Source organism: Scleropages formosus, chromosome 2 (genome assembly GCF_900964775.1).
Source record: "Scleropages formosus chromosome 2, fSclFor1.1, whole genome shotgun sequence".
In the NCBI taxonomy this organism is placed as follows: Eukaryota; Metazoa; Chordata; class Actinopteri; order Osteoglossiformes; family Osteoglossidae; genus Scleropages; species Scleropages formosus.
This window is the reverse complement of record NC_041807.1, coordinates 19,410,944-19,427,620: the sequence shown is the minus strand read 5'-3', so window position 1 is coordinate 19,427,620 and position 16,677 is coordinate 19,410,944. Positions and strand designations below refer to the sequence as shown.

The 16,677-nt window shown below is 44.1% G+C and overlaps 1 protein-coding gene across 1 annotated transcript in view; it reads left to right on the top strand.

The window, feature by feature from the left end:
- The window catches only part of LOC108931473 (G1/S-specific cyclin-D2-like), a 135,527-nt gene that overhangs the window by 27,678 nt on the left and 91,172 nt on the right, over positions 1-16,677 (top strand). The window contains exon 3 of the mRNA XM_018747234.2: positions 4,700-4,813. The gene's annotated coding sequence lies outside the window, so the exon portion shown is untranslated. The remainder of the gene's footprint in view (positions 1-4,699; positions 4,814-16,677) is intronic.

Here is a 16,677-nt window from a genome sequence, read left to right as displayed (position 1 = left end):
CATGCATTGTAATCAATAAACTCTGGCTTCATTTCCCCGCACAGTGAAACAACCTCTTTCCTTTCCAGTTCAAGCTTAAAAGTAGAATATTCCATTCAAAGTTATCGGTCATCCATAATAATGTAAAAATGACAAAATAGCTTTTTTGTAAATTACCTGTCACTATACTATACTATAATAATATAATGTTCTTTTTTTCTTCATTCATTAGATCAAGCACTTTCTCGAGTTCCAGCGTGCCTGAAAATGTTTGTGACCTTAATAAATTAATAATAAATGGCTCGATTTTTAATATCGTACTGATGATCCATCTTCTCGGTGAATTGTTTCTTTAATGCAGTGCTAAAACCAGTATTTGACTTCCATGTTTTCTGGGTTCAGGGATACACACGCAAGGCTTTTACCCCACAGCGCAGGTCAGGGCGAAGGGTGAATATTAACGCAGCAGTGTGTTGGTGTGACACTGATTTATGCCAGTGGCTGAATGTGTGTTTACAAAGCATTATGGTACGGCAGTGTGGGAGCAATGGTGTTTTTCTTGTTCTGTCTTGACATTTCACACCACCGCTCACTGATGTGCAGTGATAGTGGCCTTGAAGTGGCCTTGAACACACACACACACACACACACACACACACACACACACACACACACAAAGATATTCTTTTCGTCTCTTCACATGCTGCATCTATTAATTCGTAGAGCTGACGCACAGAACTTTGAGCTTATCATAAAAAAATTAATTAATTTACATTTTTATTGGTAACTCGGTCTCGATGAAGTGTAGACATGGTGCGGTGTCTGATGCACAAGGAATTGCCCTATACGCCAACATCCTGTGCCTCTTTCACCTGTGGCTGCTATGAAAAGGGAGCAGAGGTGGAAGTGAGCAGTCGGAGAACATTTGACCCTTAAATAAAACTTTTTCTGAACGTTTCCTTGATTTGCATACTGTGTCTTGCCGAGTGGAGATCGGGTGGATAAGGTGAGCCGTAAGCAGGACGCTGGGGTGTGTGATGGGTATGGCAGGCATTGTCCCTCGGCCGCCCCTTCTGTAATATCAGTACTGCTGGTAGGAGAAACAGAAGGCAGTGAAACTGAGGTGGAGGCAAGCGAGAATGAGGCTTGCCCTTTGCCCAGAACAATACTGGGATCATGCGAAATGGGACTTTCCTTTTTTGCAACGTGTTTTAATCTTCCAACAGCTCAAGTCCTCCTCAAAACAGAATTACACTGATCCCGACACAGAAACCACAGTCCACAGTGTTTAAGTGGAAATCGGCTCAGCTGTGCCCCAACAAGTGAAATCCCCCCCCCTCAAATCACCTTGTTTGAGGTAACATTCCAAAAGTCTTCATAGGTGAATTAGCGTGGATAAATCATTGGGTTTTTTCCTGATGTTGTAAACTAAATATTGCAAAACTACTTCGTAACTGACGTCTGTTTGTGCTAAATGCTCAAATGTCATTAAAATAGACAGTTACTTCAATAGTAAACATTAGTTATCATAGCACAACATAGCAGTGCAATTTTACCTCATTAATTACTCTGTAATGCTGTATGACCGTGTTCCTGCACTCGTTCAGCTCTTTCGTTCCTAATATGTACTGTACACTTTATAAACACTCATAGACATAACACATACTCATATGATGATCGATGTGCGTATATTAATCGAAAAAACCAAAACAGAGCAGTGAAGAGAAAAGAAATGAATGAAAACAGTGTAAATAAAGTGACACTCAGTGGACAAGTGGACAGCAAACGAGCTGATAGAGGGTGAGAACTAAACACGGCATATGCACCGTGTCTTCTGTAATACTCCAAAGAAACACCCAGCATGCAATTCCTATGCGACACTTCTCAAGAAACCCACCACCACCTTCCAGTGGATGCTAAGCCAAGATGGAAACTGCAATAAGCTTTATGTTGTATCTATAGTGACCTCTTGCTTGTTTGAGCTATCGGTGGGTCCAGTGCGCGTTTTCGTCTGTGTGGAGAAGGTGTACATGCAGGAGCAGGCTGATTACCTATGAGGTGCGGTAGATTATGACCGCATCTAGATTTTCTGTATTAACAGAGGGGAATACCGTGGCTTTGTCGACCACTGTTATCTTGTGTTTGGGCGTTGCTAAGAGTTACCGCTGACGCACCTTTCCCGAAAGCGCAAATTACCCTCCTTCTGAGAGGTGCTCCAGATTTTCATGTAAAGCATCTAAAACCTATGTGAGAAAGGTCTTTGAGAGTCACAGTACCCCATACAGAGCTCCTTGACACCCTGTGTGACACATGGCTGGTTTCGTTTTCAGTTCACTGCTGTAGTTAAAGGGAGACTTTCAAAGAGAGAACCCGGACACAGGTGTAGGGTGAACAGACATGAGTGCCTTTATTGTGTGGCGGGGCAGAGCTTCAGCATGATAAATAATAACTGCAAACAAGGACACTGATGGTTGGGAGCAGATAAGAAAAACACTCAGATGCTAAGAAGCTTCAGGCAAAATGCTGACACCGATTGGGTGGTGTGTGTAGAGATCCTTTCTGTTGCTGTAGAGTAACTGAAGTAGATGATAATGATTATATTGACTGTGGTGGTACACAGAGGTCAGTAATTTTGCATGTGTCTACCAGCAGTATTGATTCTGCTTTGAAAAGCTTGACCAAACCATCTCAACCTCAAGAAGTCCCTATGAAATTACATCTGCTTCAGTGAACCTCGGTGGTCACTGTATGGCTCTGTATCTTCTCAGTATCTGCAAGGCTGAAGTCCAGCCATGGAGTCTTTGACATCGTCATTCACTGGTGGATCATTCAGGGTGACGAATCAAGTTCATATGGAAACTTGAGTTTTCATAAATGTGTGATAAGCTGTGAGTAAATGGTTCCTGCCCCTCGCACACGATGTGTTTGTCAGTTTGTAGACTTGGAGAAATGTCGTTGGCTGGCGATATATGTTCATTTGAGAAGATTGTACGCTGCAGAGTTGGATCCTTTTCCTTTTTGAAGGACATGCATGGCTTCTTTTGGCCTTACTGTCTTCTCTCGAATGCCCAATATTTCCAGTGATGACTTTCACAAATTATGAGAGAGATAGAGAAGGGGAAATCAGGCAACTGTGGTGTGTGGTCCCAGTGAGGAATCTCCCATATCCGCCCAAGCTCAAAAACCCAATTTATGGCCTTCAGAGGACTGGACCAGCGTTCCAGCTCTACAGCCACCTGGCAGCTTGCTGGACGAGTACTTCTCCCTTGCTTGTCCTGTCCTTGCTCGCCTCGAGTGCTGTTCTTCAGCATTTGGGTCCCATGTTTCTCAGGTCACAACTCCTGCCTTGGCATTTCACTGACAGGCTCACATTTACAGGACATCCTAGTTCTTAATGGTGCTCAGAAGTGCTGTTCTGGTTGCTGTTTTGACTCGTCCTCCAGAGTCCTGTGTCCATCTGGTGGAACTCCCTTGAGACCCCTTTTGTGACCATCAAAAGAGTCTGTTAGTGTCTCACTTCCATGTCCGTATCTCTTCTGTTCTTCATATTGTCTTTGTAAAGAGACAAATTTTTCTATTGCTTTTTTATATCAAAATTATGCATAGGGGCACCTGGTAGCACAGCAGTCAGAGCCACCTCATCCAGTCTAAAGGGTTAGGGTTAGGGTTTTGTGACCTTACGGAATGAGTTTCTTTTTTTGCACATTATATGATACAGATTAATGAATCAATTTACACTGGGACATTTAATATATGTCAATTTTTATGGTTTTTAAGATCGGCATGACTCATTTTTCAATAAAATTAACTGGTTTATGTCACAGGTCAGACTGTACAGCGCTGCTTGAAAGTATGTGGAGCCTTTGTGTCCCTTAGTTTTACCACAAAACAGTTATTTAATGAGAATCAGTCTTTCTCATCTGACATAATAGGTGTTTAATGACGAATTCCATATGTGGCTTTAGAGGAAATTTTGTGTGTAGTATAAATACAGAAGTGGTGCAGGTGCTAAAATAAGTGAAACTCTAATTGCATTGGTTAAACCAAGGAAGTAAGTAGAATCAGGGATGTAAATCATAGTCATTTATTCTTTTCACAAGTTTGTTTTAACATTTAACATTTAGATTTTATAACTATATTCTAATACTTTATACCAGAATAGTGACCATCCCTGTAGGGTCCCCATACTTTCAAGCAGCACTGTATATCAGACAATATCAGACAGGAATAAATATTTAGATCAAATGTAAATAACATATTTTTTTCAGTGACCAGGATTATTTATAATAGTCAACATCAAGTAACATTTTGTTAAGGACACAGACACAGCTTTTTGGTCACTATCTGAAGAAATAAAAATGACATTTCTCTTCCCCTTAAGAAATTCACTGTACTTTTCTGGGAACAGTAGAAAGTACAGATATATAAATAGGTAAAATGTTTCAAATAAAAAAAAACTGGCAATAAAATATTAATAAATAAAAATATCAAAACAGGATAAATATTTTTCATCAATTTTTCATGCAAGAGCACTTTGGAAAAATTGCATTGATCAGATGTTTTTCATACTGGAGTCGTATTTTCAGCTTCTGCATTTCAATTTTTAAAATATCTTCCCGAGACAGCTAGATAGAGGGAATTAAAGAACATTTATTAGAGTGAAGGAGCAGAAGACAGGGAAATGCTCTGGAATTCAGGAGTTGACTCTTTCCCGTTCCAGGATTGCAGGAGGGATGGAGAACGTGGAGGAACATCTGTGGCTGCTGCTGCTGCTGCTGCGTTTTCTAGGAATGGGTACTCTTGAGCACCAAGGTTGTCTGACCAAAGTGGAGGGGTAAGAGGTGCAGGGATGTGGGAGGATGTTCATTACAAGAAATGATGAAGAGAAGTGCACTTAATTTTTGTGAGGATCCTCTATTTGCATACTTACACTTACTTATTTAGTTCAATGTAAGGCTATTTACAGCTCTTTACCCACTTATATAGTGGGGTAATTTTTATAAGAGTGACTCAGGATAAGTACCTTGCTCAAAATTATTATAGCATCAGGTGGGATTCAAACCAGCAACTGTCTGCTCAAAGGGCAGCACTTGTAACCACTATGATATCAGGATTTCAGCAAGATGTCACACTGCCTTGTATACCTGTTTTGGGAGCTGCTGCTTTTGTTTGAGAGGAATCAATAAAATGACTATTTACTGTGGTTATGGGCAGGGCCTACTGTACCAGTCTTAGTTCGCGTTTTATCTCCACATTTCCTCTGATCACACCCCACCCTGATGGGACCACACCCTGACACTTCACAAACATCTAACCCCCTCTCCTATACCTTCTGGTTCTCATGCCCACACCCTTACCATCACCCTTTCTTTCACGGGGTTTAAAGGAAGAAAGCAGAAAGTGCCTGGCATAGCATTTGAACCCCAGCCTTGTTTATTAAGAGCCTGAAAGCCCCCTTCTTTGTGCTGCGTCACCCCCACATGTCATCACAGTATGGTCAGATGCTGTGACTCCTTGTCCCAGGCAGGTTCAGCACATACCGTGCCCATAACTCTTATGCTCAGAGTACAGTTTGTGCAACGTAGTTTGTTCGGAGCAAAAATTTTACAGTGCAATAAATAAAATTTTATAATTGATCTGAAGGTTGCTGGTTCGAATCCGTGTAGTGCCCTTGAGCAAAGTACTTACCAGGAATTGCTCCAGTTAAAATTGTAAGAATTGTATGTATGGGTTAAGGGGTGTGGTGGTGCAGTGGGTTGGACCACAGTCCTGCTCTCCGGTGGGTCTGGGGTTCGAGTCCCGCTTGGGGTGCCTTGCGACGGACTGGCGTCCCGTCCTGGGTGTGTCCCCTCCCCCTCCGGCCTTACGCCCTGTGTTACCGGGTAGGCTCCGTGACCCCGTATGGGACAAGCAGTTCTGAAAGTGTGTGTGTGTGTATGAGTAAGTGGCTGTAAGTAGCTTTGCTGAAGCTCCACCAATAATTTAAGTAATTTAAAAACAATGAAATTAAAATTGGATAGTATCGGACACACAGACAACTGACTTTCTATAAGGTGTTCATGGTCTCTCCTTTTCCACAGTTCTGATTTACAGTAGTTGAATTCTTCAGCAAACTGCAGAATTCTCAAGTAATTTCCGATGTTCTCACAAGCTTTTAACTGCACTGCCACAGAGCGTTGCTCAATCTGAATGTTTTCATTTTTTTTGCATGCTTTTTCGTGATGCTTTATCGAGTTTCGGGATGAAGGCTTCAAACAGTGTGGGGGAGTGGACGTCTGTCTGCCCAGGATGAGTGAAATGTCTGTCCACACATCAATGTCACGAACACTTGAGGGGCTGGTTGAAGTAGGATCCAAGTGCAGAGTTTTATTTATAGGGGAAAGGCCAAATAAGTGCTGGGAAGTAGCACAGGACAATGGAGCAAATTGGTAGGCAACCTGGTCGTGAGCACTGCTAGGGATTGACGCTGGTGTCGTAATCGGGCACGTGGAAAAAATCATGGCGGAAGACAGAATCAGGTAGATGGAACGGGGTCGAGGCCATGATTGAGTTTGTGGAATTGGACAAGATTGTTGATTTGGGCGAAGCTGTGTTGAAACCAAGGTTGTGGATGTGGAATATTCTCAACAGCATAGCCATTCTTTGGATGTGCACTCACAAAGTTTCCAAAACTGGACACTCCCCTAGTACTTAGAATAACATTCCATGTCGTTCAGTTAAGATATACCCTCAATAAATCTATTGATCCCAGCGAGGCCAGGCTGAGATTGAGGACTATGATCGACTCTTCGTTCCAGGGCTCTGGGTTTAAATTTCCAACCATTCCACATTCCTGACTGGAGCACAAAGACCTGTTAATCCCCTTCACCAGGTAGCCAGGGCTGCTAGTGGGGGCCTAGATTCCATCTGGGGGTGGGGGAAGACTACTGCTCACCGCCACTGGGGACTCCCCTTTGGTGCACACTGGGTTTAGGTTCCCTGGAGGTGTGAGTGAGTTGGCTGGGCTGCTGTGTGGGAAGCTTCTGGAACAGTGACAGATGAGAAAAAAAATTTTACCGTTTTGTCAGGACCCCCTTAACACCCAGTAGAAATGAATAAGAGGAAATGTGAAAAGTAGGTGTGTTTGACAGGATTAAGAGGAGACACATCAGGCATAGACAGATGTTCTTAAAAATATACAATGTCTGAAATACTGCGTAATATAGAATAGTATGCTTCAGACCTTTTGTGTGTGCCGTTGTGTGTGTGTGGTTTTTTTTTTTTTCTTTTTTTGCAAGTGTAGGTAACAGTGATAGAGAGAGAGAACTGTAAATTGTGTTGTGATCTCATTATGTGAATCCTGGCATGTCCAGTCAGGTGTTTTATCACAGCAGCGGTAGGTGGCCTGGATGACAAGTTCATTTGTGTTGCATTTACATTAAAGTGGTTACACAAACTGCAATGGACTGGTGTCCCATCCAGGGTGTTCCCCCCCTCGGTCTTGCGCCCAGTGATTACAGGATAGGCTGCAGATCACCGCGACCCTGCTCAGGACAAGTAGTCACTGAAATTGCATGGATGGGTGGGTGGGTGATTATACAAATATTTGCAATGCATTTGTTGATTCAAGCCAAGCAAGTATAAAATTGTATCGATTTAAAATGGTTAAGATTAACTGAAGGTTTATAGCCTCTACTGCAGAATTAAATGGAATTGGAAACGTGAAAACATTTAAGCTGAAATGGTAGAGGTGATGTGTGTGAGTGGTGCTGCTGTAAGTGTATATTAGGGACTGCGTGTATTTGCTGTTCTTCATATTTACATATACTGTATGTGCACTGATTGGCGCTCGATTTTCCACTTATGCTATTTTGCACTATAGAAATACGCAATTACTTGGAAAAAATGTTACATTGTTTCATTTCTACGTTTCTTTCTAAAAGTGTTTTGATGAAAGACGGTGAAGACTTTTTTCTCAGAATTGGTAGAACAATCTTGTGTTTCCTCTGGCTCGTGTGGTTTAGAACTATTTCTGCATGTTTTTTTTTTTCTTTTTTTTTTTAATTTCAGTTTATTCAGTAATACCTGTGGGTGAAAAAACAACTTTTTTCTGTAAAAACAGATGTAATTTAATGGATGCTGCTGACCCTGAGAGCCACTATAGATGAACCGGAGGCATTTATTCTCGCTCTTTGTCCTATTCAGTAGTGATCCCCAGGGATTTGAAACCATAGATCTGCAATAATTTCCATATTTGTTTTCTTTTGTGAAAAATTAAATGCTCTTTTGTTCATTCTTTACAAGGTTTGGAAAATTATTCTTGTCTTGTGCGCCTCACTGAAAACACAGCTGACATCAGCATCATAAAGATGCTTGTTCATGAGGTTTCTGTGACCTGCATTTGAAACAGTCCAGAAGAATAAAGTCCGTTTTAAATTAACTACAGACTTTTAATTAGATGAAATAGTGTCACACTGAGATGAAAATGAAGCCTTTTTGAATCAGTGCATCAAGATAATGCACAATACAGCGGAAACAAGGTAATTACTGGGTAAAAAACAGTTTCTTTAAATGTTAACAATCTCTGATACAGCAGTTATGAAAGAAAACTATATTATTGACTTCATAACTTCTTTTTTACTTCCATACAAATTTTTTATTAGTAATTGTGAAGTTTGAATGGCAAGGACTTAATGGATCAAAAGTTGAGCACTTTATATAAATATTAAGAAAAAAGCATTATTTATGCATTAATCTGTATATTTTTATTAGAAAATAGCATTAATAATGTAAATGCCAGTTTAAATCAGGTGTACAACTCCCCTGGAGTCCTGCATTTTCTAAGAATTCCCATTTTAATGAATGGGATTAATCAATGGGATTAATTTAACTATTGCAAGAAAAGCATGCGAATGAGAACAAGCAGAACCACTGTTTGATTCGTTAATCTCATGAAGCTACACAAATTTGTGACTAATTTACAGGAAGACTTGAGTAATCCCAAATGATTTAATGACACAAAGTATATAAGATGCATATTCCTGATTTTTGTTCTCACATATTTTTGGAAACTGCTTGTCCAAATGGATCATGGTGATTCAGAGCCCGTCTCAGAAGCACAGGGTTCCAGGAAAGTCAAGCGTTCACAGGTTCATTGCGAAGGCAGCACTTGCGCACACACACTAGGCAATTTATTGTCACCAATTCACCAGAAACATACAACTTGGATAGTGTGGGAGGAAACCAGAGCACGTGGGAACATGCAAGCTCCACACAGAGTGAGCAGAATCAAACCCACACCGGAACAACCCCAGTGCTGTGAGGGTCAGTGCAACCTGCGGTGTCACTGTGCTGCCCATTTTTGTTTTGTGTTCCACAGATTTCAAAAATTGTGCATGCTCTTAAATTTCAAAACAGGAAGTGACTTTTTCTGCTTCAGTGTTTCATTTGTTCATTGATGAAAAATCAGTTAGAATTCCTTCTGGTCATCCCAACAACGGTTTTCCTCCTAGTATTTCATTTGCGGGAGGCCTGGTGGTGCAGTGGGTTGGACTGGGTCCTGCTTTCCAGTGGGTCTGGGGTTCGAGTTCCGCTTGGGGTGCCTTGCAACGGACTGATGTCCCATCCTGGGTGTGTCCCCTCCCCCTCTGGCCTTACGCCCTGTGTTGCTGGGTAGGCTCTGGTTCCCCGCGACCCCGTATGGGACAAGAGGTTCAGAAAATGTGTGTGTGTGTATTTCATTTGCATTTTATTTGTCAGCCTCTTTTTTCTGTATGTGATTATTTAAACTGAGTGTTTTCAGCACATAATATGCTACTCAGGTTTTCATGATGAAAACTGATCCAGCACATATGCTGGAAATACATTTATGCTGCTGTATAGAATATGATAATCACAAATTAGTTTCATTTTATTAACCTCGAAAGACATGCAAACTAGTTAGCATCCTGTGTGTTTCCCACTTCTTTTTTTGACTCTGGCCAAAATTTTAGGGGAATTCTGAGTTCTTAAGCCTATTTAAAGATGATGACCCCAGTAATCACCGTGTGTGTGTGTGTGTATGTCTGTGTTATTTTGTTCTTGTTGCCGTATCATTCTGACAGCATCAGATTTTGTCGCATCAGATCGGAAAGCGCTGCTGCCTTTGGACTCAGAGGTCGCAGGTTTGAATCCCACCTCCACCTGCAGTACCCTTGAGCAAGGTACTTATCCTAAATTGTTCTAGTAAAATTACTCAGCTGTATAAATGGGTAAATCAGTGTTATTACTTAACATTGTAAGTCGCTTTGAAGAAAAACGTGAGCTGAATGAGTAAATATAATGTAAATGAAAGGTACCATACTCCGGTGGGGTGAGCCAGCCAGACGATGCCAATGGCCGGTCCAGTGCCAGAGAACGGAGAACCCCCCCACACCAGAATGCTCAGCTGGGGGTATGTGGGGTCGACACCCGAGGCCTAGAGGAGGGGGTTCCCTGCAGGTGTGGGTCTGGTGAACGCTCCGCCGCACGCAACCCATCTGGCAGATGTGGAACGTCCCCATATGGAGGCATGAAGGCCACTGGAGTCCCCTTTTCATTCAAGGGGAAGAAATATAGCAAAGTCCGGGATGAAGGCAGGAAGCTGGGCTGAAGGAAGGCACTATTTCGGGTGAACAGTCCCATTGTTCATACTGGAGGACAGGAGGAGGCCTTTCTCTACCCACCCACCAACCACCACCCACAGAACGCTCTGAGAAGCTCCCACTGTACCCTGTTGGACAACGACCTCATGGTGGTCACACTCCGGGACATGTGATGAGGACAGGCCGTTGCGTAATGGCAGCCGCATTTAAAGGCATAGCCTGCTAGGAATTGGCCCTACCGGGCCGAAGGATGGAAACGCCGTGTGGGGAAGTGCCAGATGTTGTTTCCGTGGTGCCGACGCGCTCCTCCTGTAACTGTGTCCCAGACCGGTGCGTGAAGTTACGAGAGAAGAGGTGCCCGGTACGCGGCGGCCTTGCGGAAATGGCGATAGCGCTTCTCTGCAGGCCTGTCGCTGCTCGACGAGTCGGCAGTGGGGGGGGTTTAGAAGTCGTTCCGAGGTGTTACCCTGCTGCCTAGCTCAGGAGTTGAAGACCTGCCGCTTGTCATTCTAATGTAGTGGATTGTGGCGCGTTGAGAGCGGTGTGTTTTCTTACTAGGTTGTGACACAAGCTGCTACCGCAAAACTCCACAAGATCGTAAGGGGTCTTTGCGCGTACCCGTATTATGACAAGCTTGTGTTTTTACACTGTTCGAAGCTTTTTTCAGTTCGTGCGCTTAACTGCAGCGGCTGCGGCACGACACGGCTGAGATGGAGACCGAACGCTGTAATGGCGCCGAAGCGGTGGCTTCTCCGCTGCTTTGGTTCTACGATTTGGAAGGCAACGCTCATTTTCACATGTAGAAGCATCTGCTGTTATCTGTAGCGGGAGATCGTAAACAAACAAACAAGGAAGTGGGCATGCGGGCCTGGGCGCCAGTTCGATCCGAGCCCACGCTCCCTTACATGCACGCCCACGCGTTCCTGCCTCTTGTGCTGCGCAGCTGGCTCCGCACAGGCCCCCGGCATCAGCTGCTGCCACAAAACACTTCCTCCACCCTCCTCGCACCTGCGGCTGCTCGTGACACCTCACCTGAGGTGCTCTTTCATTTTTACTTGTCTCACGCACAACGCCAGGCAGCGCTTTTAACGCACATCAGTGAAATGTGTTCTCGCACAGTACTAAGACTGCATGTTTTGCGCTAGCATATTTACTTTAAGTCCCTCATTAAACACGTATCCCTAATTTCGAAAGAATTTTCTGAAATTCTTGACCGTACCGTTTCTCCCGGGCAGCTAGGTCCCAAATAGCTGCTGGATGTGAATCACCTGTTTAACGGGCTAGTTAATTTATACTGTGCTGAAAAATATATTTTATATGATAAATTACACTGGGGTGCCTTGCGGCGGACTGGCGTCCCGTCCCGGGTGTGTCCCCTCCCCCTCCGGCCCTACGCCCTGTGTTACCGGGTTAGGCTCCGGTTCCCCTTGACCCCGTATGGGAGAAGCGGTTCAGAAAATGTGCGTGTGCGTGTGATAAATTACACATGAGCCCTTCACTAAGTGGTAGGAAAGTGTATGTTCTCTCACTCTTGTTAACCGCTTGTCTGAGTCCTAGACATCTGCAGCCTTCGGACCCAAAGGTCGCAAGTCTAAATGCCACCACAAGCTGTAATACCCTTGAGCAAGGTACTTGCCCTAAAATTACTCCAGTAAAAATTAGTCAGCTGTATAAATGTGTGAATAATTCTAGGGAACTACAAGTTAGAAGTAAGTATATGATACGGACAAGAGCATCAGTTAAATGAGTAAATGTAAATCAGGGTAGTGGTGCTCTGCAGTCTATCCCAGAAGCCCAGAGTGTGAGGCAAGCCTACTGGGTAAAGGGGTGCAGCCCTAATGAAATACCAGTCCATCACAGCATAGGCACATGCACAGAGTCACGGTTAATCTGAAACACATGTTTTGGGACTGTGGGAGGAAACCAGAGCACCTGGAGGAAACCCATGTAAACGTGGAGAGAACATTCGAACCTCACGCACTGAGCAGAAGTCGAACCTACATCCAAACAGCCCAAGTGCTATAACGCAGCAGAGCTACCTGGTGCAGTACCGGGCAGCCCTAGCAGTACATTAATGTAAAGGATTTCTGTGCTGTACTTACATTAGCAATAACGAAATCTGTACTGACGCCTAGTGGTGGGAGGACTGAGCTACAAGAGGAAATTACGAGCTGCAATTTTTGTAGCTAAATCAGGCATTTAAGCACGCAAACTGTGCTCTCAGTACTGTTGCAGGGATCTAACAAGCAGTGGTAAAGCATTGTGTTCTGTTAAGCCTTTAACAGACGCGGAGCGGAGGAAACCGAAACGGCGGAGGATTCCGGGGTAAATATAAATAGCCAGCTGACATTTTGAAACGAGCAGCAAGTGCTGTGGATGTGAGAGTGTTCCAGGGAGGAGCGGCGAGCAGTGAGGCCATGTGGTCGGATGGCATCCCTGGGAAAGTCTCTAGCTTCCGAACGGGATCTGGAACTCAGCTGGGGACAAATACCGCATGGAAATGAGGAGAGGCCCGGGCTGTCCGACACTTAGAGGGATACGCGCAGGAATACTTTCCTTCAAATGGAAAATGTTCACCTCTTTTTTTTCCTTCCTTTCGCCCACTCTCTTGTTCCATTTTGCTTTTTCCTATTGCCTTGTTTGGGTTTTCAGAGATGTGGATCTCCTGCTTCCACTTCTGAAAGCATAACGCTGGGCTGGACGGAACCGTAACAAGCTGTTTGTGCAGCTCTACTGGCGAATATACTGGACATGCTAAGACTGGACCGCGCTGGACTGGGTGTTTCAGGTCCTGTTACGGTGTGTTTGTCAGGCTTATTTGCTCTGTTCCTGTGTCCTGCTTGTTCAGATAAAGTGTCTCGCTGAGGCTTAGCCTTGCAGCTGTGTCTGTCAGGGCTGAATTTCTGCGGGCCAGATTAAAAACCCACACCAGACCGCTGAAAACGGATCATAGACCCACTTCACATACAGGGTCCCTTGGGATGGAACCGAGATTTCAGGGATGAACAAAAAAACAACATCCGGGCCTGGTTTGTAATTTGGAATTAATGAGTAGGTCGAGGTTCTGGTTTAAACCAGCCTCTGCCGTTTCAATCTGAGCAGTGTTTTTGCCAACTTTTCCCAAAAATGTTACTCTGAAATATCCAGATACTACTATTACTTTGATGTGTCAAACGTAATGTATGGTCTTGTGTGTGCAGCTGAATATTATGTTACCGATATTAGGATTAAGCACTCAGATCAAGGGTAAAATCTGGGACTTGAACATACTACCTGCTGAGTGTTACCATGTTCTTCACTGTTGGAAACTGTGTTAACAGCGCTCAGCAGCTGGCAGGCATCGGGTATCAGACTCCTTCTGTTTTACCGTACGGTAGGATGTTGCAGTTGGACAGCATCACCATCCTATTATTGTACACGAGCGGCAGCTCCAGTACCACTTCCTCGGTTGTGGCAGCACCGTTCCATGAAGTTCTACATCAGCAGATTGTTGGTGTCGGCTACCCTGTGGGGGGTGCTGATGTTTGTGTTGCTTAGAAACGTGCGTGTCGGGATATCTGGCGGCAAGCGTGTGTTTTAATGGGGTTTTGACCACCCTCAGACAAAATCCCGATTCCTTGGACTTGGGCAGCCCCTCTGTTCACTCATCCATCACGCTCTTTATTCGGATTTTAGCGAGAAGGGAAATTGAAGGGGAGGAAAGATAAATGCTCCTTCAGATGTACTTTTGGCCGCGATGCCTTACGCTGCGCGCTGCAGAAATGTACAGAGAGGAAAACGGCGCTGGGTTTACACCCGTGGGGCGGAATCAGTCCTGGACGAATGTTGCTGCCTCTGGCCGAGCCGCTGCTTGGATCCTGACATGGTCAACAGTGTGAAGCACTGCGGCAACCCCGTCGCTCTAGAGAAGGAGGGGCAGGAGTGCCTGTCAGACCTGAAATGTGGCGATGATGTTTTCCTAGAATGCGCTCTCGAGGGATGCTTCCAGCAGTGTGCCTGATGACACAGCTGCGGAGAAAGATGTTTATGGATCATGCCCCAGGAATGGGAAAAAGAGAAGCAGTGTCCTTAAAAGTCCCGCATCAGCAGCATCCCGGTTCCCTGTCTTGCCATGTAGTACCGTGCTTCTGACTGAGAACCACCGTGGAACCTATCTGATTAGCGGTTCCCGTTTGTTGTCTCCTTCACACTTTGGGATACTGTAACTAACCAAAAGGCACCTAGTGGCTCTAGAGTACAACTGGTCTTCCGCTTACCTCTGGGTTTCATTCCAACCACCTTGTCCTATGTCCACTTGTCCACAAGTCGTAGGTTGCAAATCCCCTTACACTGGATAATATAGATTGTAGTGATATTATATGAACAATTAACTTGCAGGAGTGCTACTTTGTATAACAGTGCATCATTATAATTTTTCACTGATTTCATACATATCTGTTAAAATAATACTAGTATAGAATAATAACATAAATACAGGGTTTTATGCAGCCCTGTTATTTTCACTTTCATTTTCTTTTGCTTTTCTGCACCACCAGAACATTAAAGTTTTTACTTGTTAGACATTGCAAAAAAGTAACTTGAACGGAATCAAATGGAGCAACCTGTAAATAGAACAGTTTTTGTAAATAAAACGCAATCACTGATAGACACAGTGACTGAATAAGATATATGGTGTCTTGCGGCAGTCAGTGTTGTGCAGCAGATGGAGCGGTTGCTGTTAGAAGTTACAACCAAACATCAAGACCCAAAAATAAAATATTGAGGTTGATGGGTTGGCTGCTGTAAGTCTGGGTGGTCATGAGCCGCATATGTCGAAAGTCGAGGGCTACCTCGACTAGATCTAGATTAGGCTTAATTTATTCTTTACGTTTTTGTTTTCCTTCAAATTACTGCGCAGTGTTGCAAGCACACGTGTGGCATCAGTGCAAGGTTTATTAGCTAAGAGAGGACGCTCCGGTTAGTGTAAACACGTTATCTCCAGTGGACACAAAACACTGAACTTAGACATCTGCAATTTATGAAGGAACGAGTCGTTGGGTTCCGACCGACCCCTTGCCTTTTGTTCGTGGTACCTGATGGAAAAGCTGTATGCCATGCTAAGGAGGCTGTGAGATACAGAGCCACTGTTTCTTGATCCAGAATCTCACATACGCAGCACTGGGACCTTTCATTGGGACTGTGCCAAAAGTCAACCAAATAAACATGTAAACACATGAAAATTGTCCCAAAACTTTTTCAACCGGATTCCCACATTATGAGATTATGGAAGGCAAATGTTATGCATTTGCTGTTTGTAATTATGATACGTTCCTGCTTGCTGTTCCTGGAATATGCTTGCCTTGCATGTTCTTAAACATCCACAAAGGAATCAGGCACTAAATCATCATCTTTTCTCTTCCCAAAATGAATGCAGTTTTGACAGTGAGAAAAATGTTTGTGTCAAGCTGCTGAACAGAAGGTCCAATTTTGTGTCACAACGTATTAAACGTATTAAATATCAGCCTTGGTTCAGGTCTCGGTGTGAAAATAGCACCCACATTCTGTTAAATGACCGGCATTGCTTGTGTGCTTCATGGTGCCTTTCAGAACAAGCCGCAGCTGAAAGAGAACAGGAGACAAAGGTTTGGTTTGATTTGGACAGGAGGAAAAACTTTGCTGGGTCCATATTTGCTCATTTTTACCACTGGGGGCTTCTCCATTCCAGCGAAAGCTCAGACAGATCTCTTTCGCCGAAGCGGTGACTTCTGAGCCATTCCCCACGCCCCCTACCTGACCCCACGCTGCTCACCAGCTGGACGGCAGGGCATCGTCTGCCTCCTTACTTTCTCCGCCTCCTCCTCCTCCTTCGTCTCTCCTTTCTGTCTTCTTTCATTATTTCCTGATTAAAAGGAATCTTGTCCTGTCTCCAAGTCGTCAGGATACCCATTTAGCATGCTCATCAAATAAAAGAGTTATGAATATTTAAGTTGGTCTGGTGGGCCAAGAATTTGGAGCGAGCGAGAGAGGGGCCGAGGGGCAGTAGAGAGAGCGGGAGACATGGAGTAAACAGGATTAGCTCGCTATGCCCCGAGGGGAAGGAGCAGTTGTTGAGGATTGA